The sequence below is a fragment of the Dama dama genome, chromosome X, assembly GCF_033118175.1.
Source record: "Dama dama isolate Ldn47 chromosome X, ASM3311817v1, whole genome shotgun sequence".
Classification (NCBI taxonomy): Eukaryota; Metazoa; Chordata; class Mammalia; order Artiodactyla; family Cervidae; genus Dama; species Dama dama.
In genome coordinates, this window is record NC_083714.1 from 107,717,883 (window position 1) to 107,743,740 (window position 25,858).

Below are 25,858 nucleotides of genomic sequence, written 5' to 3' on the forward strand. Positions count from 1 at the left end.
CTGCCAGTGAGAGTGTTTCCTTGTGTTTGGAAACTTCCTCTGTTAGGACTCCCTTCCCAGGACGGATCTCCATCCCTAACTCTTTTGTCACTTTTTATCTTTTATATTTTGTCCTACCTCCTTTTGAAGACAATGGGCTGCTTTTCTGGGTGCCTGATGTCCTCTTCTAGCGATGAGAAGTTGTTTTGTGGAGTTTGCTCAGTGTTCAAATGATCTTTCGATGAATTTGTGGGGGAGAAAGTGGTCTCCCCATCCTATTCCTCCGTCATCTTAGCTCCTCCCCTCACTCCAGTGTTCTTGCCTGGAGAATCCCATGAACAGAGGATCCTGGTGGGCTATAGTCCATGGGATTGCAAAGAATCAGACACAACTGAAGCAACTTAGCATGCACCTACATAACATTGCACTGGGGAGAATGTTCATTAATTAGGAACATCTCAAAGAAGAAAGAACACCTCAAGTTTTACACAGGCAAGTAGTAAACAAGGGAGTCATGAGGTAGGGTAGACAGGAAGTCTTAGGGGTGTCAGGAGGAACCATGAGGAATGGTGGAGGTAGGTCTTTATCTCTGAATACCAAGGGCAGGTAGTCCTTTGCATTTATTTTTTTCTGGAAAGGGAAAGCAAATTTCTTAACTGTTGCTGCTTTCTAGGAGCACAGGGTTCAGATAAAATTCAATGCAGTCACTTTCCACTTTTGTTCAAGACTAATATCATGAGTCACTGAACAACACAGAGGTGATTTTAAACCTCCTGAGTGGAGGAAGCGGAGGTCTACAAAATAGTCTTTCCAGGACTCTTGCTGGCATTGTGCCTGTAAAACCAGTGAAACCATCTTTTGAGATTCGCTGGCAAAGGTAAGTTGTTCTAGGATCCCAGAGACCAGGCATTTCAAAAAAGGGTTGCCTCAAGTGAAAAAGGGAAACATAGAAAGTAATGTTGAAGAGTCAATAGTCAAACACTAAGGGTAACTAGTCCACTAGATTCCAAGAAATGGGTGGAGGAAAACCTTTAGCTCAAGAGTCAGACTGCAGATACTTGACAGATTTCTCTGTTGGCATCTCACATGTGATTATGTGAAGATGTCAGAGAAGCTTTCTGGAACACACGTATAATAGTGTGTCCACATGCACCCTTTCAGGAAGCCAGAATTAGGTGAGCACCAGTCAGTTAGGCAGCACAGTTCATTGCCTTTCTTGAAGCTGTCAAGTTAGTATGGTCATGCTCTTGGCCATGTTGTCCATAGTCTTGGTTACCTCTTATATAAGGGGTGCATGACCTGATCGTTTCACTGGATTTCCTTAGTGGACCAGACAACGGCTTGTCTATGCAGAATTCTAGCCCATGCCTGATCGCTGCTGCAATAGTGAGTCCTTCAAAGTTTATATGGAGTCTTGGCGATTTAGCTTGCAAGGTTTCTTCAGGTCCTAGGGGGAAAGGGCCAGCTGCAAGGGAGCCCAGAGTTTCAACAGGGATCTGGGTAGCCAGGTTTTAGTTCTTGGTGACTCTGAGTCAGGCAGGAGGGAGAAAAACTGGTTATGTTAGTTTGGAGGGTTGTAGCCAGATTTTGAAGAAAACTGGAAGAATGGACAATTTGGGCAAAGTAATAGAATCCAGTCCAGTCTGCAAGTAAGACCCCAAACTGGTTTCTCTAGAGGGAGTGGAAGTTAATTAAGTCTTTTTCAGACAAGATGGAGTTTGTATATTTATCAGTTACCTATAATTTACAAAGAAATGCAAAATAGTTCAGAGACAATGAACAGGAGCAGAACTGTGATATAAAAGATGCAGAGTTCTCCATTGAAACAAAAATTTTCTCTGTAATACTGAGGAGTATTCACTTACTAATTCTGTGAACATTTGTTATATAATCAAGACCATAATGAATATTCAGTTCAGCATTTTGATTTATTTTTATGTGCTTTCCCCCTTAATTAGAAGAGAATTCTTTAGAAAGGGAAAATGTTATATATGTCAAGAATGGCACATCACTCTGAAAACTGAATCTATTTTCAATCCCAAAAAGTTAGCAAAGTTCAAAAATCAACAGGATGTAAATTGGGAAATAGAGGAGAAAGAAATGATATTACAAAATGCTAAATATTTATGTACTGGATGCTCACAAGTGACTTTTCACATATTTATTTTTGCATCCCTCCAGCAGGAACATAGTCATCAACACTGAGAAGACCTTTATTGAAGTACAGGAATGAGTGTGTTTTGATATTAATTGGAAACAGAGTTTTGTCTGCTTCAGTGAAAGGAGAAGCTGAAGAAACACAGCAGCCATTGTTCCTGCTAATTTGTTGTTGTGATTCAATACAGGGTTGGAAAACTATGCCCTTTGGGCCAAATCCAACTTTTGAGGAGAAAAAACTTTTTATCATCCTCTTATGTTCAGTACTCAGAGACCTGCAAATTAAACTGACAATAGACAGGTAGGCAAGAAAAAAATATCTTTACACATAGGTATGCAATAGTTCACAGAAAAATGTGACTCAGGATGGCTAAAATTTGGAGCTTACATATCATCTCAACAGGGGATAGACAGAGCGGTACTTCTGCAAGAACAAATGACTTCTTAGAAAGGGGTGGGGGCAGAGAAAGAGTACTAATGGAAACACAAATGACTTTTTGAAAAGATAAATGAGCCCTTAGGAACATAGATAGGAGTTATTATAGTTTATGACATAGTCTGTTTGAGTGTGGTATCAATTTTCCCTCTCCCAAAGAAGAGATTAGAGTTGCTCCTGTGGAGAGATTTTTAACAGTTGAATTCCTGTGGAAGGTTCTGCTTTTAGGCCGATAAGGAATTTCTGGAAATCAAATGCCTTCAGCTCAAAATAATTCTTAATGCCAGAGTGACATCCTGGTCCCTTTCAAGGCCCACTGCCTGCTTTTATAAATAAAGCTTTATTGAAGTACAGTCATGTACATTTGTTTATATGTCTGTGACTATTTTTGTCATAAAAATAACAGAGATCTTATGGTTCATAAGAGCTTATGGTTCAAAGCCTAAAATATTTACTATCTGGCTCTCTTCAGGGGAATTTTACTGATCCCTTGATTTTGTTGTTCAGTCATTCAGTTGTGTCCGACTCTTTAGGACTCCATGGACTCCAGCACACCAGGCATCCCTGTCCTTCACTATCTCCCAGAGTTTGCTCAAACTCATATCCATTGAGTCAATGACGCCAGCCAACCATCTCATCCTCTGTTGCCCCCTTCTACTGCCCTCAATTTTTCCCAGCATCAGGGTCTTTTTCAGTGAGTCAGCTCTTCACATCAGGTGGCCAAAGTATTGAGCTTCAGCTTCAGCTTCAGTCCTTCCAGTGAATATTCAGGGTTGATTTCCTTTAGGATTGAGTGACTTGATCTTCTTGATGTCTAAGGCACTCTCAAGAGTCCTCCAGCACTACAGTTCAAAAGCATCAATTCTTTGGTGCTCAGCCTTCTTTATGGTCCAACTCTCACATCCATACATGACTACTGAAAAAACCAGAGCTTTGACTACATGGACCTTTGTCAGCAAAGTGATGTCTCTGCTTTTTAATATGCTGTCTAGGTTTATCATAGCTTTTCTTCCAACGAGCAAGTGTCTTAATTTTATGACTGTAGTCAATGTCCACAGTGATTTTGGAGCCCAAGAAAATAAAGTCTGTCACTGTTTCCATTTTTTCTCCATCTATTTGCCATGAAGTGATGGGACCAGATTCATTGATTTGGATATAAACATATATCTGTATATAAATCCTTGATTTAGGTATATACATACATTTGTATTTTCCACATTTTGTCCCTGAAGATAAAAAATTTCATACAGATAAAAACCTTGTACACAGGAATACATTGTGTGGCCTGTCTATTGTTAATAAGCTTCAATTTAATACATGATGATTGTTATTCTTTTGAGTTCCTACTATGTGCCAGGCCCATGCTTGAAACACAATGTTTACCTCTGCTCTTTGGGGGCTTTTCTAGCAGAAGAACAAGAGGCTGGAGGGCCTGTAACCTGAGGCAGCCAGTGGAAGTGTTAGAACAGAGAAGAGCCAATCAATGGAAGAGCAGACATAGTCAAGGGACAGACTCTGTCAGTATCATCAGGGAAGCATTGTGGATGAGGGATGATTTAAATGATAAATGGAGCGAATTGATTGTATTGAATACATAGACAGGTAAGGATGGGAGAAAAGAACATTGCAACAGGGAGAACACATCCATTCACTCATTCATTTAGCAGATATTTATAGTACACCAAACACAGTTTCTATTTTAACAGAACTTACAGTTACCCCATAGAGTATACAGTTCATGGAATTCTCCAGGCCAGAATACTGGAGTGGGTTGCCTTTCCCTTCCCCAAGGGATCTTCCCAACCCAGGAATTGCACCCAGGTCTCCCTCATTACGGGCAGATTCTTTACCAGCTGAGCCACAAGGGAAGCCCAAGAATACTGGAGTGGGTAGCCTATCCCTTCTCCAGGGGATCTTCCTGACCCAGGAAATGAACCAGGGTCTCCTGCATTGTAGGCAGATTCTTCACCAACTGAGCTATGAAGGAAGCCCAAAACTTACAGTAATTTGAAGCAAAAAAAAAAAAAAACAAAAAACCGATCTAGGAGGAGAATGCAATTATTCTGGCCTAGAGAATTGCATGGACTGTATAGTCCATGGGGTCACAAAGAGTTGGACACGATTGAGCAACTTTCACTTTCATTCATTTCTGAAATCACTTTCATTTCACTTTACAGTAATTTAAAGCAAAAAAAAAAAAGCTCTAGGAGGAGATGCAAGGTGTTGTTTTAGGGACCTATTGCATTGTCTTCTTTGACTGCAGAATAGGGTGCAGGGGATGGGATATTCGGAAGCCATCTTGTCTGGAAAAATGAACAGTGATGAGATCATGGGAGGCCTTTAACACAAAACTGAGAACTGTGTTTTGCTTTTCAGTTTGTTTTGTACTGCTTTGCTTGTTTCTGGTTTGGCAATACGGAATCACTGGAAGTTTAGAAGATGATCTGCTTTGTGTTAATAGACTGATGTGCTCTAGTAGATAAAACTCTGGCTTAATGTAAATACAGTAGGAAGAACTGGAAACAGGGAAGGAAGCCACTTCAGAGGCAAGGGTTAAGAAGGATCTTTACTAGGATACCAGTGGTCGCAACAGACCGGGAGCAGGAAGAAAACAACTGCAGAGATACAAGTATAGTAATTAGCAAACTGACAGAACATAGAGGTGTTCAGATGTTTTAAGGAAGAGAGAAATGTTACTGCTATTAGAGAGAGCAGAAGCATAGGACAGGGAGGTTGAGGTGTGGGTTATAATAGATTATTTCTCTGCTTCCCTCTGCCAAAGGACAATCTAGAACGTCACAGTTCCAAGTTGTGAATTATTTTCTTAAAAAGCTTTCAAACTAGTTATTTCCAACTCTGGTTTTGAGACTTCTCAGTCTAAGAAATTATTTGAAGCACTGTCATGATATCGTTAACCGTTTTGAAACCCATTTTTTTCATTTTAATTTGAACAAAAAATATCAGCTATACAACACTTTCAGGAATGGGATATATTAGCAAATAAAGATGGTAGCATTCACCTCTTCAGACATGGCAAATTGTCAGACTGTGAATTCTATTTTTCATACTGGTATTTTGGCTTTCTCTAGAGAGAGCCTCTGTGATTTTTACATGCTGAATGAGTTAAGAATGGCATTGTTTTTTAATGTCTGTGAAAGAAGAGGCTGTAAAGCCCTGGGAGTGAAGAGTCAGTCTCAACAGAGGAAGGTAGAGTTGCTTAAAGGGAGGAGTCAGAAAGATATGGGCTGACTCCTGACTCTGTCATTTGCTAGTTGTGTTAACCTCTAAAGCTAGCTTGACAGGTTAGTCTCTTGTCTCTGTCTCCTCATTTTAAGATGGAAATTAAAATATCTCTTTCAGATAGTTTCCATGAGAGTTAAATGATCAAATGCTGGTATGGAGTAGCCAGTGTGGTGTATGACCTTGGTCAATGCTAGCTATGCTTATATTTCTATTGGGTGTGCTCAGTCTTTGATCCATGAGCAGGGCTGCTCTTTTCCCAGACTGGTACTCCATATGCCTCTGCCCAATCAACCCAAAGGATTCCCATTTTTGTTTTCTGCACACCGTCAACATAGTCAGCAGAGTCTTGGTGTGAAAGCAGGAAATTCCTTTTAGAGATTTTGCCCTTCATATTCTTATTTTCTCCTTTAAGGATACTGTGTTAGTTCTGTCTCTTTGAGGGAACTTGTTTAGGGTTGGGAAAGAGAGATTTTGTTCTTGACAAGTTTGATTTTTGACTCTTTAGTGAAGTTCTGTTCCCACATTTCCAAGTCCTATGGCTAATCACTCTTAAGCTCAGGTTTTCAGAAGATGAATTTGAGGTTTACTGTCAAAATGTACTATCTAATAATTGATATTTTATAAAAGTCTATGGTGAGTTCCTATGTCTTCCCTATGGAAATTTAAAAAACTTGAAGACAACCATTCCTTCCTGCTATCATTTTATACCTTGGAAGTTTGGGGTTAATCTTCTAAAAGTATATCACCAGGTGATATAAAAAAAAAAAAAAAACATGCTCTCTATACCCCACAAAAGCATTGGTGTATTATTTAGGATTCTCCAGAGAAGCAGAACCAATAGGATAGACAGGTAGATAGATATCATAGGAATTGGCTGGAGAGATAGATAGATATCATAGGAATTGGCACATGCAATTATGGAAGCTGAGAAGTTCCTGGTATGCTGCCTGCAAGCTAGAGAACAAGGAAACTTGGTGGTATAATTCATTCTGACTCTAAAGGCCTGAGAACCAGGAGTACCAGCATCAAGGAAAGGAGAGGATGGGTGTCTCAACTCAAGCTGACAGAGTGAACTTGCCCTTCATACCCCTTTGTGTTCCACTCAGGCCTTCAATGGGTTGGATGCTGCCCACCTGCCTCGGTGAGGGGAATTTTATTTAGACTACTGATTTGAATGTCAATCTCTTCCAGAAACACTCTCACAGACACACACAGAAATAATGCTTTGCCAGCTATCGGGGAGTCCCTTAATTCAGTCAAGTTGACACTTAAAACAAACAACCACAATTGGCCCTCTATTGAAGGACTTTCCACTTTCAATTGTGTGTTTTGTGGTGGTGGTGGTGGGGAATCCCTTAAACTATGTTGCCAATAGCCAACATAGAAAATAAGGCCTTTCCTCATCCCCTCACCACTTTCATGAGCACAAGCACAATGGTGGTAACATAGATAAGAAAAGGTACCTGTTTTGTTAGATTGTTTTAAAATGCCCTCTCTTGTAGTTTCTTCGATCCTTTTGGCCTGGTTTCCATGGGATTTGGGGATGTGTGAGGAAACATGCAGGAGCTATTTGCTCTGGGCAGCTACTTGTACTCTTGGCCTTGTGATATGAGGAGTGTGGGAGGGCAGATCAAGGGCTGTGACCCTGAAACTCATGTCATTTAAAGCTGGGTAACTGATCCAAACCAAAAACTTAGAAGGAAAAAAAGGACCATGAATACTAGAATTATGGCTTCATTTAAAATTGATCATCTTTCCACAACTGGAGAAGGAATTGACATAAAGAGTTACATAGATGTCAGTTGACTGTCAAAGCAAAATTGTTTCCTCCTTACCATGTTTTCAGAGACCTGGCAAATTCTGAGATTCTGGAGAGTGCTGGCCTTTGTGATAAAGAGATAAAGAGAGATGTATCTAGAACAGGATCTAGGAGGGTTTTCTTATCTTACGCCTACTTTGAATTCAGAACACAATGTGTTTAAGGATGATCAGCTGTGAGGGAGAAGTTATAAACTTTGCACCCTGCCCATCTCTATTTCTGTACTGTTTGGAGCATGCTTTTCACTAGGTGGCTCTTGGTACATTTAGGGGCAGAACATGAGTCTCTTCAGTTTCACTTGTATTAATTAAGGCGTGTTCAGCTTTTATACAGTTCTCATAACTGAGTTTTAAGACCAACTAGCTGGTCTATTGTTGCAATTGTATGTATTAATTTTCTCTTCCAACTTAATTTCACTTGCATTTTTTTTTCTTTCTCATAAGTATTCCTTGAGGATGACATCTTTAAAAAACTCTTTATGTTTCCAGGTACCTTTGTGTGAATTAACTAACCCTGTGTTTAACTCAACAAAACACTTCAGTTCATTTGTTTAACTGTATGACAAGAGCTTTCCTCTTTTTTAGTGAGAAATAATTCTCTTCTCATCTTTTTCATTTAATATCAAACTTTCTTATTCGTCTCCGTGTTATGTAAGGGCCACAAAAAGTTACTCATGGGAGGGAAGAAACTGACCTCATTGAAGATGCCTTTAAATGGAGGAAAATGTGACATCTTTGCCACAGGCAATCATAGTTTGGACATATTAGTTTATGTTCCCCGAGATCTAGTTTTCTTGTTTTGTTTTTATTTTTTATTAAAAAAGTTATTGACTGATTTATTTGGCTGCACCAGATCTTAGTTGTGGCATGTGAGATCTTCAGTCTTCATTGCAGTATGCAGGGTCTTTTGTTGCAGCATGTGGGATCTACTTCCCTGAGCTGGGATGGAAACCAGACTCCCTGCATTGGGAGCTCAGAATCTTAGCCACTGGACCACCAGGGAAGTCCCATGTTTTGTTTTTAAATATGAGTTTTTATAGTTTGTAAACCACCATCTCAGCTCCTGCATCCATAACACATATGTATTGCACACTCACATAGCACACACCAGTTTATTTTGTTAGTGAAATTAAGCCACTGGATGGTTAGGTTTTTCAAAACCGAGTCATTTGTCTGACACTTAGGGAGAAAAAAAGCTTTGATGGGATCGGTTTGTTGCTCAAAGACAAGCATGAGGGAGTGAGCCCCACAGGTCCACAGGAGCTGTCCCAGCCCTTGCTGATACATGTTACAGATTTCAGCAGAAGAAAAACCTTTCACTCAAGGACCTTGTGATAATGCCTCAAACAACTGTGGAATGATGGTTCGGCAAATCATTAATGGATGTGTTCTTCTTGTAGTCACTTATTGCTCTCACAGAAACAACAAGTCCTGTCAGTGGTTAATTGAGTACGTAAGTTCTTATTTGTAGAGACAAGATAAAGTAGTCTCTCCAAAGAAGAGTTTTCAAAAATCCAAAGGTCACCACTTGTAATAAAAAGGAAGTATGATGAAATACACTGCATAGAATTTTATAAATATTTGGCTTTAATATTGGTATCTTGGACCACCAAATATAGAGAACAACCATTAGCAATGTTAATGATTTCAGTTATATTTACATCTTACTATTCATTTCAACTAAAATTTTAAAGGTAAATCCCTTTAGTTTATCTTAATAATACTGCCTATCAGTAAGACATGATAGCAAGCTAACATTTCATGTTTGTGGCAATTTACTGCTCTTATACTTCCTTAACACAAAGCTATCTTCTGTTCATGTATTAACTGAATGGCAGACTATTATCGGTAAAAATATTATCACCCTTCTCTGTTCACTCAATGATGCATTCTGAGCACCTACTGTGGTGAGGCATTGGATCAGGCACATGAAAGAACAGTGTTCACAGTTTTTCCTATTTCCTGCTCCTGGAACATAGCTTGTTTGTGGGTTTTTTTTTTTCTTCTTATCTCAATTCTTCATTTACTTCTGTCTTGTCCACTTATAATGCCCTCTTTTACATCTATATAAATTCTCCCCATTCCCTTAGCCCTAGTTCCAGTGTCTTCTTGGCATATCTTTTTCAAACTACCTCAGGGCTTGGTGATTTCTCCCTTCTCTAAATTCTCAGGCAGTTAATTACCGGCAGTGTTTCTTCTACCATGGTATATTTTTCTTTCTTTCATTTGCCTAATAGTTATGATTGCCCTTTCATTTCATTTGTCTAAATAGATAGGAATGGGCAAGGAATAAGCATGAATGAGGTAAAGGGACAATGTCTTATCTTTGTGTTCCTCCTAGTGACTTTCTCACAGTGCATTCATTGCCCCTAAGAAACGATTTCAGAATTCAGCGAAGACAGTGATTCCTGGGGTAAGATCAGAAAAAGGTTCAAGGAGGTGAGATTTAATCTGTACTTAGAAAGGTAGGTAAGATTTAGTTAAGGAGAGAAGGTGGAGATTTTATTTCAAAGGAGTGTTGAATAAAAGACAAGTATGAGTTAAATTGAGGTCTTAGAGTGCATCAAACAGAAAAGTATAGTCTCGAAACTGTTAAAGCCTGCCAAGGAGATGGATGAGTTCTAGAGCATACTTGTGTATTGGCCTCCTGAAGCACACAGTATTAAAACCCCAGAAAGTGGTGCAGAATAAATGATGCCCATGCAGCTACTCTTATTGGCTGCTTTTCTTCTTAGAAGACAGGCTGTGCTATATTTAACTTTCCTGGTATATACCCTTTTTCTACCTCTTTTTTTCCACCCTGATTTAAAGGATTATTTACTCAGACTATTAGGTAAGGGATTCAAAGGTCTCCCATTTCATCACAGGAAAAATTAGGAATAGCCCTCTCATGAAGATAAAAAGTCCTGTGACTCGTGTACCCTAAAAGAGGTGTCAAATCCTAGTTAAGGGTACACAGAATATGAAAGTAATTATTGACCAATGAATAAGCTTTTCCATCTTTTCCTACTGGGAGAATAAGGATTACATGATATCAAAGGAGAGCATAAATTTTACTTTGCTCTTGCTTTGAACACCATGATGAAGAATGCCTATGGGCTGTTTAGGAAAGTTTACAATGAGGTAATGTAAGATTAGGAGAGGTTATGGTGTTTGAAAGGGCTTCCCTGGTGGCTCAGATGGTAAACAATCTGCCAGGAATTTGGGAGACCTGGGTTTGATCCCTCAATTGGAAAGGTCTCCCTAGAGAAGGAAATGGCAATACTCCAGTATTCCTGTCTGGGGAATTCCATGGACAGAGGAGCCTGGCAGGCTACAGTCCATGGGGTCACAAAGAGTTGGATATGACTGATGGTGTTTGAGAAATTAGGGAATTATGAATCAATAATTTTCCACTCACTAAGTTGAGGAAATTGCTCTGTAGAGCCTTCATAGTTTAATGAAAGTCACTCAGTTTGTCTATATATGAGTGAGTGTGTAAATTATCCACTAGGATTCACTTATTAGTTCGACAATTATTTATCAAAGACCTACCACGTGCCAGGCCCTGTCTTAGGTGTGGAGGATATAGCAGTTAATGAAACAAAGACTATGCTCTCATGAAACTTACCTTCAGGTTGGAGGAGACAGACAATAAATAAATAAATAAAATCTATAATGTTTCAGGTGGTAAGAAGAAAAATAGAACAGATAAAATACCAAGTGACAGGGATGTTGGTAGTAGGGGATGGGTGCTGTTTTAGATAAGGTGTGAGAGCAGACCTCTCTGATAAGGTAACATTTGAGCAGAATGGACAAGAGGAATGGAGAACAAGTACAAATAAGGGAGTCCAAGACCAATTATGTCAAATGCCAGTACAAATTCCATGCAAATGCTTTTACTTCATGTGTTTGTGCAGAGACTTAAATGAAGTGGGGAGGGGGCGAGGCCTGCGATTATCTGAGGAAAGATGTTGTAAGCATAGGAAACAGTCTGTGCAAAGCCTGAGATGAGAGTGCACTCATGAAATAGTGCAGTGAGGCAGAAGGAGCTGTAAGTACCCTGGTCAGGGAGATCCTAAAGGTCCCTGGCCCTAATGGTCAAAGTCAAGCCATAGTAAAGATTTGAATTTGTGTTTTACCAATTGTTTTCCTTATATCATTCAGTTTTTGTTTTATGTAGTTTAGTCCTCTTAATTTTTTTTTTATCTGTACAAAGAGATTCAAGGCTGATATAGCTTCTTTGTAGACCATACTTTTATCAGTATAAAATATACTTCTTTGTCTAATGGTTTTTGACTGAAACTTAACTTTGTCTGATATTACCATTGGTTACATTTTGATAGAATGTTTATGAAATATCTTCAACAATGCATTTATTGTAAATATTTTTAACATTTTGCCTCTATGACATCAAGAATCCAGTATTTCTTTTTCTTTTAATAGAGGAATTTAAGCTCTTCCCTTTTATTATGATTGCTGATACATTTGGACTTTTTTCAGTCATCTTATTTTGTGTTTTCTATTTGCTGTTATACCCTATTTCTTCACATTTTTCTTTCCCTTGCCCATCTATGTAAGGTAATACCATCATAATCTGGTGTCTGATTGCCTTTCTGGTCCCATCACTAGTAACTCCTGCCTTGGCTTACTCTGCTCTGGACATACCAGTCTTGTCCATGTCTCAGGGGCTTTGCACTGGCTGTTGCTACTGTCTGGTATACTCTTCCTCCAGAAATCCGCTTGACTTAATATTTCTCCTTCTTTACCTCTTTACACAAATGTCAACTTTCACTAAGGCTTTTTTTTCTGACCACTATATTTATAATTGTACGCCCAATACTCTCTCTACCATTCTTTGTTTTATGTCTCTCCATAGCACATTTTACCATTAAACATATGATGAAGGCACAGATTTTTTTATCTGATTTATTTACTACTGTATATTTAAGCCTAGCATAATGCCTGGCATATACTTCCATACTTAGTAAATATTTGTTAAGTAAATGAATGATGATTGATTGAGTGAATTAAGTTCAATAGCATTTTAAAAAATAGCAGCTGGATATTGACTGTACTCAGAACTGGGGAAATAGAGATTACTAATGAAATCACAGTTTCTGCCTGAAGGACCTTATGTTTTAATGAAGGGTACCAATTTGAAAAGATACTGTCACTATATAATATTAATAGAAATAACTGGGTAATGTGGGGTCCACTAGAGTATCAGCCCTACAGAGGTGGGAAACAATTCAGGAAGCCCTCTGAAGGTGACATTGAGTATTGAAAGATGAGAAAAATTTAGCCAGAAGGAGAAGGGAAAAGCACTGCAGGAAATAAACGTTGTTTTTGTTGTGGTAGTAGTTATTAAGAATGAAAAATTCCATAAGAATTGGGTGCTTCTCTCTGACATAAATCACAGCAAGATCCTCTATGACCCACCTCCCAGAATATTGGAAATAAAAGCAAAAATAAACAAATGGGACCTAATTAAAATTAAAAGCTTTTGCACAAGAAAGGAAACTATAAGCAAGGTGAAAAGACAGCCTTCAGAATGGGAGAAAATAGTAGCAAATGAAGAAACAGATAAAGGATTAATCTCAAAAATATACAAGCAACTCCTGCAGCTCAATTCCAGAAAAATAAATGACCCAATCAAAAAATGGGCCAAATATCTAAATAGACATTTCTCCAAAGAAGACATACAGATGGCAAACAAACACATGAAAAGATGCTCAACATCACTCATTATCAGAGAAATGCAACTCAAAACCTCAATGAGGTACCATTACACTCCAGTCAGAATGGCTGCTATCCAAAAGTCTACAAGCAATAAATGCTGGAGAGGGTATGGAGAAAAGGGAACCCTCTTACACTGTTGGTGGGAATGCAAACTAGTACAGCCACTATGGAGAACAGTGTGGAGATTCCTTAAAAAACTGGAAATAGAACTGCCATATGACCCAGCAATCCCACTCCTGGGCATACACACTGAGGAAACCAGAATTGAAAGAGACACGTGTACCCCAGTGTTCATCACATCACTGTTTATAGTAGCCAGGACATGGAAGCAACCTAGATGCCCATCAGCAGACGAATGGATAAGAAAGTAGTGGTACATATACACAATGGAATATTACTCAGCCATTAAAAAGAATACATTTGAATCAGTTCTAATGAGGTGGATGAAACTGGAGCCCATTATACAGAATGAACTAAGCCAGAAAGAAAAACACCAATACAGTATACCAATGCATATATATGAAATTTAGAAAGATGGTAATGATAACCCTATATGCAAGACAGAAAAAGAGACACAGATGTATAGAACAGACTTTTGGACTCTATGGGAGAAGGTGAGGGTGGGATGATCTGATAGAACAGCATCGAAACATGTATATTATCAAGTGTGAAACAGATCACCAGTCCAGGTTGGATGCATGAGACAAGTGCTCGGGGCTGGTGCACTGGGATGACCCAGAGGGATGGGATGGGGAGGGATGTGGGAGGGGAGTTCAGGATGGGGAACACATGTAAATCCATGGCTTATTCATGTCAATGTATGGCAAAACCCACTACAATATTGTAAAGTAATTAGCCTCCAACTAATAAAAATAATTGGGGGAAAAATAAATAAAATGCTAACAGTAACCAAAAAAAAAAAAAAAAAGAATTGGGTGCTTGAAAGAGGCTTTTAAACTCCCATATCTAGATATTTTTCAGCTGCTAAATTTTTTTTTTAATTTGATAGTAAAAACTTGTTTTATGCAACCATCTTTCCTGGACATGAGTGAGAAATCAATATATGTCATATATTCTGTAACTTTTATAGAACTGTAAAGTTTATGTTTCCATTTCAGTTAAATAGTCATTTTCAAGATACTTACATGGAAAGCATTAAAGATTCAGAACTGCCCCATAGTGTTGGGCAGGTTGTACACTGCACAGCTCCAATGCATAGACTAGGATGCATAGCTTACACAACCATTTTGTAGAGATCCTATTACAGGACATCATGATGAATAAGAATCCTGAACTCAGATTTATAAGAGGAAGAATAGGACAAATGCCAAAAAATGACTCTCTTCTTTATGAGGCTTCAAAGGCTGATGAGGTTAAAGCTAATTGAGGCTTCTTGGGAGAAGATAAGCAGGTAGTATTCTAGTGGAGATAGAGTTGGTGAGGAAAGGCGTAGAAGAAGAGCAACATTAACTGAGAAGAGTGTGAGACAAACATGAAGAAACTGCTTGATTAGCCTGTGGTCTCTTTAGAATGGAGGACGGATTAAGGAACTTTCATTGGAGAGCTATTTGGCTGAAAAAGGTTCAAATTATAGAGGAACTCAAAGCCCTGGCAGTGAAGGTGGCATCAATTTGGTGAAGGGGATCAAGCAAAAGTTGCAGACTGCTGACTGCATACTGTGGTACTTCTATGATTATACATATTGTATGCTGCCCAACCAGAAGGATGCTATTTATGTTGTGTTCTACATGAATGATGCCTATAGGGTTTTGTAGTACACAGCCATACACAATGGCTCTGACCCATAGACTCTTCTGCTAGAGGTTTTTAGACCCTACACCAATGGCTAACATAGAGATTTTCTCAATTGTCTAATTAGTTGCCAATATTCTAAATATATGTCAAGTAATAACATGGATGTCATTGTATTACTGTATACAAGTAGTGTACTCAATCCCTAGATTCAGCCGTTTCACCAAGGAACTCGAGTTCCTTTTATTAGAGCATGGGATTTAAAAGCCAAGATCTGGGCACTGGATGTGCTCATTGGTACTGAGATGTCATTGCTTCTAGACCATCTTGGCAGACAAAGAAATGAAATAGATGTATGTATACTAACTCTTGTATACACAAATATCTATAATCTTATATCTATCTATAAATATCTACCTACCTACCTTCCTACCTACCTACCTACATTCATAGTGATATTTCTGATTCTAATACAGCACCCCAGGCACCTCTGGGTTTATTCTAGCCTACCCCATTACTTTTGCTTTTTCATACTGTTCATGGGGTTCTCAAAGCAAGAATACTGAAGTGGCTTGCCATTCCCTTCTCCAGTGGACCACATTTTGTCAGAAATCTCCACCATGACCTGTCCATCTTGGGTGGCCCTACATGGCGTGGCTCATAGTTTCATTGAAGTAGACAAGGTTGTGGTTCATGTGATCAGTTTGATTCAGTTCAGTTCAGTGGCTCAGTTGTGTCTGATTCTTTGCGACCCATGGACTGCAGGATGCCAGGCTTCCCTGTCCATCACCAATTCCTGGAGCTTATTCAAACTCATGTCCATCGAGTCAGTGATATCATCTAACCATCTAATCCTCTATTGTACTCTTCTCCTCCTGCCTTCAATCTTTCCCAGCATCAGGGTCTTTTCCAATGGCTCTTCACATCAGGTGGCCAAAGTATTGGAGCTTCAGCATCAGTCTTTCCAATGAATATTCAGGACTGATTTCCTTTAGGATGGGCTAGTTGGATCTCCTTGGAGTCCAAGGGATTCTTAAGAGTCTTCTCCAACACTACAGTTCAAAAGCATCAGTTCTTCGGTGCTCAGCTTTCTTTATAGTCCAACTCTCACATCCATACATGACCACTGGAAAAACCATAGCTTTGACTAGGTGGACCTTTGTTGGCGAAGGCCTCTGCTTTTTAATATGCTGTCTATGTTGGTCAAAACTTTTCTTCCAAAGAGCAAGCATCTTTTAATTTCATGGCTTCAGTCACCATCTGCAGTGATTTTGGAGCTCCAAAAAATAGTCTGTCACTGTTTCCATTATTTCTCATCTACATGCCATGAAGTGATGGGACCAGATGCCATGATCTTAGTTTTCTGAATGTTGAGTTTTAAGCCAACTTTTTCACTCTCCTCTTTCACTTTCATCAACAGGCTCTTTAGTTCTTCTTTGCTTTCTGCAATAAAGGTGGTATCATCTGCATATCTGAGATTATTGACATTTCTCCCAGCAATCTTGATTCCAGCTTGTGCTTCATCCAGCCTAGCATTTCTCATGATGTCAGTTCAGTCACTCAGTCGTGTCTGACTCTTTGCGACCCCATGGACCACAGCACGCCAGGCCTCCCTGTCCATCACCAACTCCTGGAGTCTACCCAAACCCATGTCCATTGAATCGGTGATGCCATCCAACCATCTCATCCTCTGTTGTCCCCTTCTCCTCCTGCCATCAATCTTTCCCAGCATCAGGGTCTTTTCAAATGAGTCAGCTCTTCACATCAGTTGGCCAAAGTATTGGAGTTTCAGCTTCAGCATCAGTCCTTCCAATGAACACCCAGGACTGATCTCCTTTAGGATGGACTGGTTGGATCTCCTTGCAGTCCAAGGGACTCTCAAGAGTCTTCCAACACCACAGTTCAAAAGCATCAATTCTTTGGCGCTCAGCTTTCTTTATAGACCAACTCTCACATCCATACATGACCACTAGAAAAACCATAGCCTTGACTAGACGGACCTTTGTTGGCAAAGTAATGTCTCTGCTTTTTAATATGTTGTCTAGGTTGGTCATAACTTTCCTTCCAAGGAGTAAGTGTCTTTTAATTTCGTGGCTGCAATCACCATCTGCAGTGATTTTGGAGCCCAGAAAAATAAAGTTAGCTACTGTTTCCACTGTTTCCCCATCTATTTGCCATGAAGTGGTGGGACAGGATGCCATGATCTTAGTCTCATGTTGTACTCTGCATATAAGTTAAATAAGCAAGGTGACAATATACAACCTTGACGTACTCCTTTCCTGATTTGGAACCAGTCTGTTGTTCCATGTCCAATTCTAACTGTTGCTTCTTCACCTGCATACAGATTTCTCAGGAGACAGGTCAGGTGATCTGTTATTCCCATCTCTTTAAGAATTTTCCACAGTTTGTTGTGATCCACATGGTCAAAAGCTTTGGCTTACTCAGTTTGATTAGATTTCTGTGATTGTAGTTTTCACTCTGTCTGACCTCTGATGGATAAGGATAAGAGGCTTATGGAAGCTTTCTGATGGGAGAGACTGACTGTGGAGGAAACTGGGTCTTGTTCTGATGGGTGGGGCCATGCTCAGTAAATCTTTAATTCAGTTTTCTCTTTATGGGTGGGGCTGTGTTTCCTCCCTCTTGTTGGACCTGAGACAAAACTATGGTAGGTAATGGAGATAATGGCGACCTCCTTCAAAAGGTCCCATGCATGCACTGCTGCACTCAGTGCCCCTGACCCTACAGTAGGCCACCACCAACCCATGCCTCCACTGGAGAATCCTGGACACTCACAGGCAAGTTTGGGTCAGTCTCTTGTGGAGTCACTGCTCCTTTCTCCTGGGTCCTGGTGTATACAAGGTTTTGTTTGTATCCTCCAAGAGACTTTTACCCCAGTCCTGTGTAAGTTCTGTAGTCAAATCCCTCTGGCCTCCAAAGTCAAATTCTCTGGGGATTCTCAGTCCCTTTGCCAGATCCCCAGGTTGGGAAATCTGTTGTGGGCCCTAGAACTTTCTTAACAGTATGAGAATTTCTTTGGTATAGTTGTTCTGCAGTTTTTGGATCGTCTGCTTGGTGGCTCTATGATGGAGTTAATGGCGACCTCCTGCAAGAGGGCTTATACCACAGGATGTGTGACCCAGGTAGCTTCACCCAGAGCCCCTGCCCCTGCAGCAGACCACTGCTCACCCATACCTCTGCAGGAGACTGAAACACAGGTCTGGCTCAGTCTCTGTGTGGTCTCTGGGTCCTGGTGCACACAAGGTTTTGTTTTAGCCCTCCAAGTGTCTCTGGCAGGTATGGGGTTTGATTCTAAACATGATTTTGCCCCTCCTACAGTCTTGCTGGGGCTTCTCCTTTGCCCTTGGACGTGGGATATCTTTTTTTGGTGAGATCCAATACTTTGGCCACCTGATGCAAAGAACTGACTCATTGAAAAAGACTCTGATGCTAGGAAAGATGGAAGTCAGGAAGAGAAGGGGATAATAGAGGCTTAGATGGTTGGATGGCATCCCTGATTCAATGGGCACAAGTTTGAGTAAGCTCCGGGAGTTGGTGATGGACAGGGAAGCCTGGCGTGCTGCAGTCCATGGGTCACAAAGAGTAGGACATGACTGAGTGACTGAACTGAACTGAACCCCATTACTTATTTTTAAAGTTCTTTCCCTGGTAGGGAGAAATCTGGGTCCTCTTACCACAAATTTAGTTTACTTATTTGTTCAACAATAATAGTGAAAAGTGGGCTTCCCTGATGGCTCAGATGGTAAAGAATCTGCGTGCAATACAGGAGACCCAGGTTCAATCCTTGGGTCAGTAAGATCCCCTGGAGAAGGGAATGGCTATCCACTCTAGCATTCTTGCCTGGAGAATCCCATGGAGGGAGGAGCCTGGTGGGCTACAGTCCATGGGGTCGCAAAGAGTTAGACATGACTGAGTATGCACATAGACACACACTAATGTAAAGTAGTTTTAGAATTGTTGCTGTGAGAAACAAATTTATCAACTAGAATACAATGTATATATACAGTTCTTTTTTGTGTTTAGCCTTAGATTATCCAGTAAAAATACTGTTTTCCCAAGTTAATCAGAAATGCTTAAATAAATAGATAAATGGGGAAGAAGAGACAGTCTTGCTTACAAGAGAATTCCAAATAATATAGGTTGATAACTCACTCTTCCAGGAGATGGAACCTAATCTTCTCCTAGGGTGGGCTAGACTGTGACTCATATCCAAAGTTAAGTAGGGAAAAGGAAAAATAATAGCTTTACAATGGAGAGACATGGCAAACACTACATTAACCAAGTGGTGTGAAGGTTGTGTGTTTTGTTGCTCAGTTGTGTCTGACTCTTTGCAACCCCATGGACTGTGATCCACCAGGCTCCTCTGTCCATGGGATTCTCCAGGCAAGAATACTTGAGTGGGTTGCCATTTCCTTCTCCAGGAGATCTTCCCAAGCCAGGGATTGAACCCAGGTCTCCTGTATTACAGGTGGATGCCTTACCATCTGAGCTACTAGGGAAGGCTGATGTGAAGGTTGACATCATTAGTAATAAGTGAAGTTGATAATATATACCACATGATATGATGTGATAAGAAAGGCATTTGTGGGACATTCTACTGGATATAAAGCCAGTATCCCTCAAGATAATGAAGGTCAGGAAAGACTGAGAAACTGTCAAAGACTAGAAGAGACTGGGGAGACATAACTAAGCTTAATGTGGTATCCTGGATTGGGTCCTGGAGTGGAAAAGACAATACTAATAGAAAAACTGGTGACATCCAAATAAAGTCTGCAGTTCAGTTAATAGTAATGTACTGTACAACAGTAATGTTGGTTTCTTAGGTGACAATTGTACTATGGAAATGAGAGATACTAACAATGGGGAGAATTGAGTGAGGAGTATATAGGTACTCTGTACTATCTTTGTTAACTTTTCTGTAAATCTGAAATTATTCAAAAGTGGTTTTTTTTTTTTAAGTTAATGAAATTGGCTTTTTTCCCCTCACAAGCTTCATTGAGGTTCTGTCATGCACTTATAATATACTGAAATTCATTTGTCACATATTTCATTACATCCTAGGATGCCCTGGTATCTTGGTTGGTTTTAATTCTACTCTTTGTTCTGTAAAATTCGATGGGTTTTTACAAACGCATAGAATTATGTATCTACCACTCTAGTACCACACTGAAGAGTTAGTCTTGTCATACAAAAATCTTCTTGTGCAACCCATTTGTTGTTAACTAGTCTTCTACCTCAGTCTCTGGCAGCTACTGTTCTGTTTTCCATCCCTATAGTTTTACCTGAGTCTCCTGCATTGCAGGCAGATTCTTTACCATTTGAGCCACAAGGGAAGCCATAATGTCAGCTAGGTAGAATCATACAATATATAGTCTTTGAATATGTGTTTTTTTTCACTTGTAGAAATACATTTATGAATCATCCACCTTGTTGCATGAATCAAGTATGCTTTTTTAAATTGCCTACTAGTATTCCACTGTATAGCTATAACATTGTTTTTGATAGTTGTCTTTTAACAGACATCTTGGTTATTTCTGGTTTGGAGTGATTATGAATAAAGCTACTCTTTAAACATCAGAATACAGGTTTTTTGATATGAATATATAGTCTTTCAGTTACCTTGGGTAAATACTTAAGAGCAGGATTACTGGATCATATGATAAATATATTGTATGCATTTACAAGAAACTGCCAAATTGTCTTCTAAAGTGGCTGTACCATTTTGAGTTTCCACCAGTCATAAATGAGATGTGACTGTGTGTCTTTGACAATATTTGGTATTGTTATCAGAGGAAACACCACCCTTAAGTTCAATAATTCACTATAAGAACTCACAGAATTCAAAAAAAGCTGTTAAGCTCATGTGGTGGTGGTTTAGTCGCTAAGTCATGTCCGACTCTTTTGATCCCATGGACTGTAGCCTGCCAGGCTCCTTATCCATGGGATTCTCTAGGTGAGAATACTGGAGTGGGTTGTCATTTCCTTCTCCAGAGGATCTTGCCAACCCAGGAATCAAACCTGGGTCTCCTGCATTGCAGGCAGCTCATAGTTAGGGTTTATTTCAGAGACAGGATACAGATTAAAATCAGCCAAGAGAAGAGGTGTATAAGACAGGGTCCAGGAGAGTTCCAAGTGAGAAGCTTCCAACTGTCCTCTTCCAGGAGAATTGTGGATAGAACTGACTCTTCTCAGCAATGATATGTAATAATACACACAGAGTATTGCCAACTAGGGAAGCTCACTTGAGCCTTTGTATCCAGAGATTTTACTGGGACTCAGTCACGGAGACACATGACTGCCTGTGTGACTGATCTTAGTTTCCTGCTCCTCCAGAGGAGGGCTGATACCACATGACCCAAAGCCCATCATAAATCACATTGTTAGACTATCTGGTGTGGTCTAAGGCTCCCCAGTGAAACAAAGACACTTATCAGGTAGGACTGTTAAGGACTTTAAACATTATGTCCCTGGAGCCATGGACACAAGCCAACCTCTGTTCAGGTAAGGTTAATTTTCAACTATGCAAATAAAAACTTCATATTTTCTAATCTATTATCTGTGCTCCTGCTAAGTCGCTTCCATCATGCCAAACTCTTTGCAACCCTATGGACTGTAGCCTGCCAGGCCCCTCTGTCCATGGGATTCTCCAGGCAAGAATACTGGAGTGGGCTGCCATTTCCTTCTCCAGATCTTCCAGGGATCTAACCCATGTCTCCTGGGTCTCCTGCATTGGAAGGTGGGTTTTCTACCACTAGCGCCACCTGGGAAGCCTTAATCTATTATCTGAGTTTACATAAAAAAAAAAAAAAACACTGAAGCTTTTTATATAAACAAAAATAGTTAACTTTTCACTAAAACTCCATAATACTCTGTGTGTGTGTGTGTGTGTGTGTGTGTGTGTGTACAGAGAAAGAAAGGGTAGGGAGAAGGAGGGAGGAAGAGTTATATAGAGAGACTGAGATTATAGTGATAATATGCTTAGGAAACTTTCTCAGACTATATCACTATCATTTATATGTTTGGTTCTCTTCTTCATGTTAGTTGCTAGGAGGTATGAGGTAAAGTTATACCAAGGCTTTTCTCTGTTGTTTCCTCTTTTATAAACTTCTGATATCAATATTATTGAAAGTTTAGTTAGATCATAAATTTGTATTTTACTTTGTTTCATTGTATTTTCTATTATTTTAGGGTTGATAGGACACAAATATCCTAGACAAATTTTTCAAAGGTCATTGTTAGATCATTGTCAGATTTCAAGCACAAGATGAGAAACCAACACTTGTATTTGCCTTGCCTTTCTTCCAAAATCCTAGTGACACATCCAAATAGATATTTTAAAAATATTGATCCATAAAAGCTCTGAAAAAAAGAGGGATATCATTGGTGAACCAGAGCTTCTAAGTGATTTTTGGAAGATGGAATGTGGAAAGGTCCCTATCTATGGAAAAAACAAAAGAAGACAGCTGCCTGGAGAGGGCCCGCTTCTTCGCCAGAGACCCAGTGACATACCAAACTCTGAGCTCACAAGCACAGAGAAGGAGAATGGTCATTATTATAGTAAGAAGGTCCTCTAGTGAAGACATAACTTGTATGTTTAGTGCCTCCAAGTTCATACAGCACCTTTGTACATATAAGATGGTGCTCCTTCTTGGCAAGTGAATTACAAAATAGTACATCTTCCTCATGAGTTTGCACACACCAGGGCACAGAGTTTTGAAGGTGAATGCAACTGAATTGCAGTCCTACTCACTGCCTCAGTGGGATATCTCTGTTCAGGGAAAAACCTCTACAACCTTAGCTGGTTTCCTTGGTTTTTGTTTGTTTGCTTGTTTTTTTTTTTTTTTTTCCATTTTATTGCATCTGCAAGATAGGTGTGTAGGAGTACCTCTGTTCTTCGTAGGGAAGGTAGTTCTTCAAGTGCTATGTGGAAAAGTTTCCTCTAAGGTAGCACAAACATTATTGTATGCTTTTAACATCTGGGCCCTCTTCAGGGGCTCTCAAATCTAATATTAACTTCCACTTCCATCTGTACAAATGGAGTAGCCCCATTCCTACCACCTCCTAAGTCTTACAACTGAAAAACCAAAATCAAAAAGTAACCCTGGTAATAACACACAAACAAGCAGAAGAAGGCTCTGAAATATGGAGAGAAGAAAGTTGATGGTCCAGAAACCTCAGGACTTGAGGAACAACATGGTAGTGAGTTTCCTCAGCTTCCTTATGGCCTCTATATTGTGGACAATGGACTGCAGATGCCTCCAATCTGGAATGGCCAACAGGCAGAGACAGGGAAAAAAAGCTCCAAGAAAAGCCTATTACCCCTAGGCAAAGGAGCAGGAAAAGGGTGGCCTTCCAGAAGAGAACATCTTTTTGATAATACACACCCTACTCCAGCCAACTACACCACACCCCTCACCACAGTTCCAGTGGGGCCAAACAGGGAGCTGATCTTCCACTCCTGGCCCTATGGAAGCAGGCAGTGACATTCCAATGTCCCTACTCAATGGTGTTAGGGGGCCAAGAAGATTACGTTAGACCTTTTAGGTGATTGTAAAGCCTTGGATTTTTACTTTGAGAATCCAGTTGATGGTTTTGGGCAGGGAGTGACATGATCTGACTTAGTTTTAACAGGATCTGGCTGGTGAGTTGAGGATAGACAGACAGGGAAGGGGCAGAAACAGGTTTTATTTTCTTTGTCGAACTGCAAGAAAATTCAGTAAAGTTGTGAGAACATGCTTTATCAAGACAACAGAGACTCAGAGAGGTAAAGTAGCATGTTCAAGGTCACACAGCTAGTAGAGGACAGAGCTGCATCTAGCGCCAGATTTTCAATCTTCTGTGAAAGGAGTAGCTAAATATACAGAATGCAGCATCACTTCAGGAAGATTTTTAAAGAATCCCTGCTAAAATGCTGCTAAGTATTTGTGAATATTGCATCAGAAAGGGGGATTAGGAGAGAGCAGAGATTTTTTTTTTTTTTTAAGGGGGCGGACAGATGCTAAATGTAGGCCTGCACTGTCTCCCTCCCACCATTAGATGGCAATTTTCTATTTGTTACAGAGGAAATGGTGCCGCAGTTTACTGGGCAGTTGACAGATATGAAGGAATTATGAACTAAAACCAACGAATACATGGATCAAGGCTTTGGAAAAAAAATCCAATTGATCCAATACATGTGTGGGGTGGTAAGACAGGGGGATCCGGGCTTTGAGAGCAGTGGTAGAATGAACAAAAAATTTTGACAATCACAGCTGACAGCACAAATTAGAACATTGATTTTCAAACAGCAGGTTGTAAAGAAGAGTAGTTCCTAAAATCAATTCAGCGAGGGACAATTGGCAGTCTTTTAATTCAAAAGAACAGAATAAAAGGAAATAACAGAATAGAAAATGTTGGAATGCATTGCACATTGTAAGATCAGAATTAATTTGGGAATCTTGTCTAATTTTACAAAAGTCAATATGTATATATTGAGCCATAATACAAAATGTATTTAAAATTTTTTTATCATGAGTATAGTCAAAAAAAGTTTTAAGAAACACTGGACTAGAAGAAATGTAAATGAACAGAAGGATTGCACCTACTTGAAACACGTTATTTTGTGGAGGTATTTATCTTTATTTTAAACTTTCTTTTTTTTTCTTCCCCCTACCTCCTAGTCTCGGGGCCTGTTATGGGCTGAATTTGTGACCCTCCCAGCAAATTCATATGTTGCAGCCCCAATTAATCGCTCAGTTGTGTCCGACTCTTTGTGACCCCATTGACTGTAACCTGCCAGGTTCCTCTGTTCATGGGATTCTCCAGGCCAAGAATACTGGAGTGGGTTGCCATTTCCTTCTCCAGGAGATCTTTGTGACCCAGGGATCGAGGGGGGAGAGGGGAGGAAGGGAGAGGGAGGAGGGTGGGTCTCCTGTATTGCAGGCAGGTTCTTTACCACTGAGCCACCCCTGAAGCCCTATGTTGAAGCCCAACCCCCAGTAGCTCAGAATGTGACTTTATTTGGAGATAGGGCCTTTACGGAGGTGATTAAGTTAAAATGAGGCCATTAGGGTGGTCCCTAATCCATTCTGATGTCAGAGGAAAATTTGGACACAAAAAGAGACATCAGGGATGTATGTGCACAGAGGAAAGAACATGTGAGAACACTGGAAAGAAGCTGGCCACCTACAAACCAAGGAAAGAGTTCTCAGGAGACACTGAACCTACTGACACCTTGATCTTGGACTTCTAGCTTCCAGAACCATGAAAGAAATTAATTACTGTTGTCGAGTCACCCAGCCTGTGGCATTTTGTTATGATAGCCCTAGCAAACTAATATAGGACTATAGTCTGCTAGTCTGTTTCTGGGACCTGGGACAAGAAAAGACCTGGGTCAACTGAATGTTCTGTTGCTTTTCAAACAAGAGTTCCTGGATTCAGTTCAGTTCTTCACAGAGGAAAGTTCATAAGCTCCTATGCCAAATGTACCTGCATTCTTATAGCCGTTCCATCATTTTAATAAGGGTGTGATTTTGCTTTTTCACCTCTCCAAGATTAAATTTCCTCATAAATAAAGTCACATTAATAATACTTTTCCTCAATGTTGATGTAAAGATTAAATGATATACAGTTGGCTTTCTATACCCACAGGTTCCACATCTACGGATGCAACCAATTCTGAATCATAAATACTTGGGGGAAAAATCCAAAGTGTTCCAAAAGGCAAAACTTCAATTTGCTGCATGCCAGCGACTA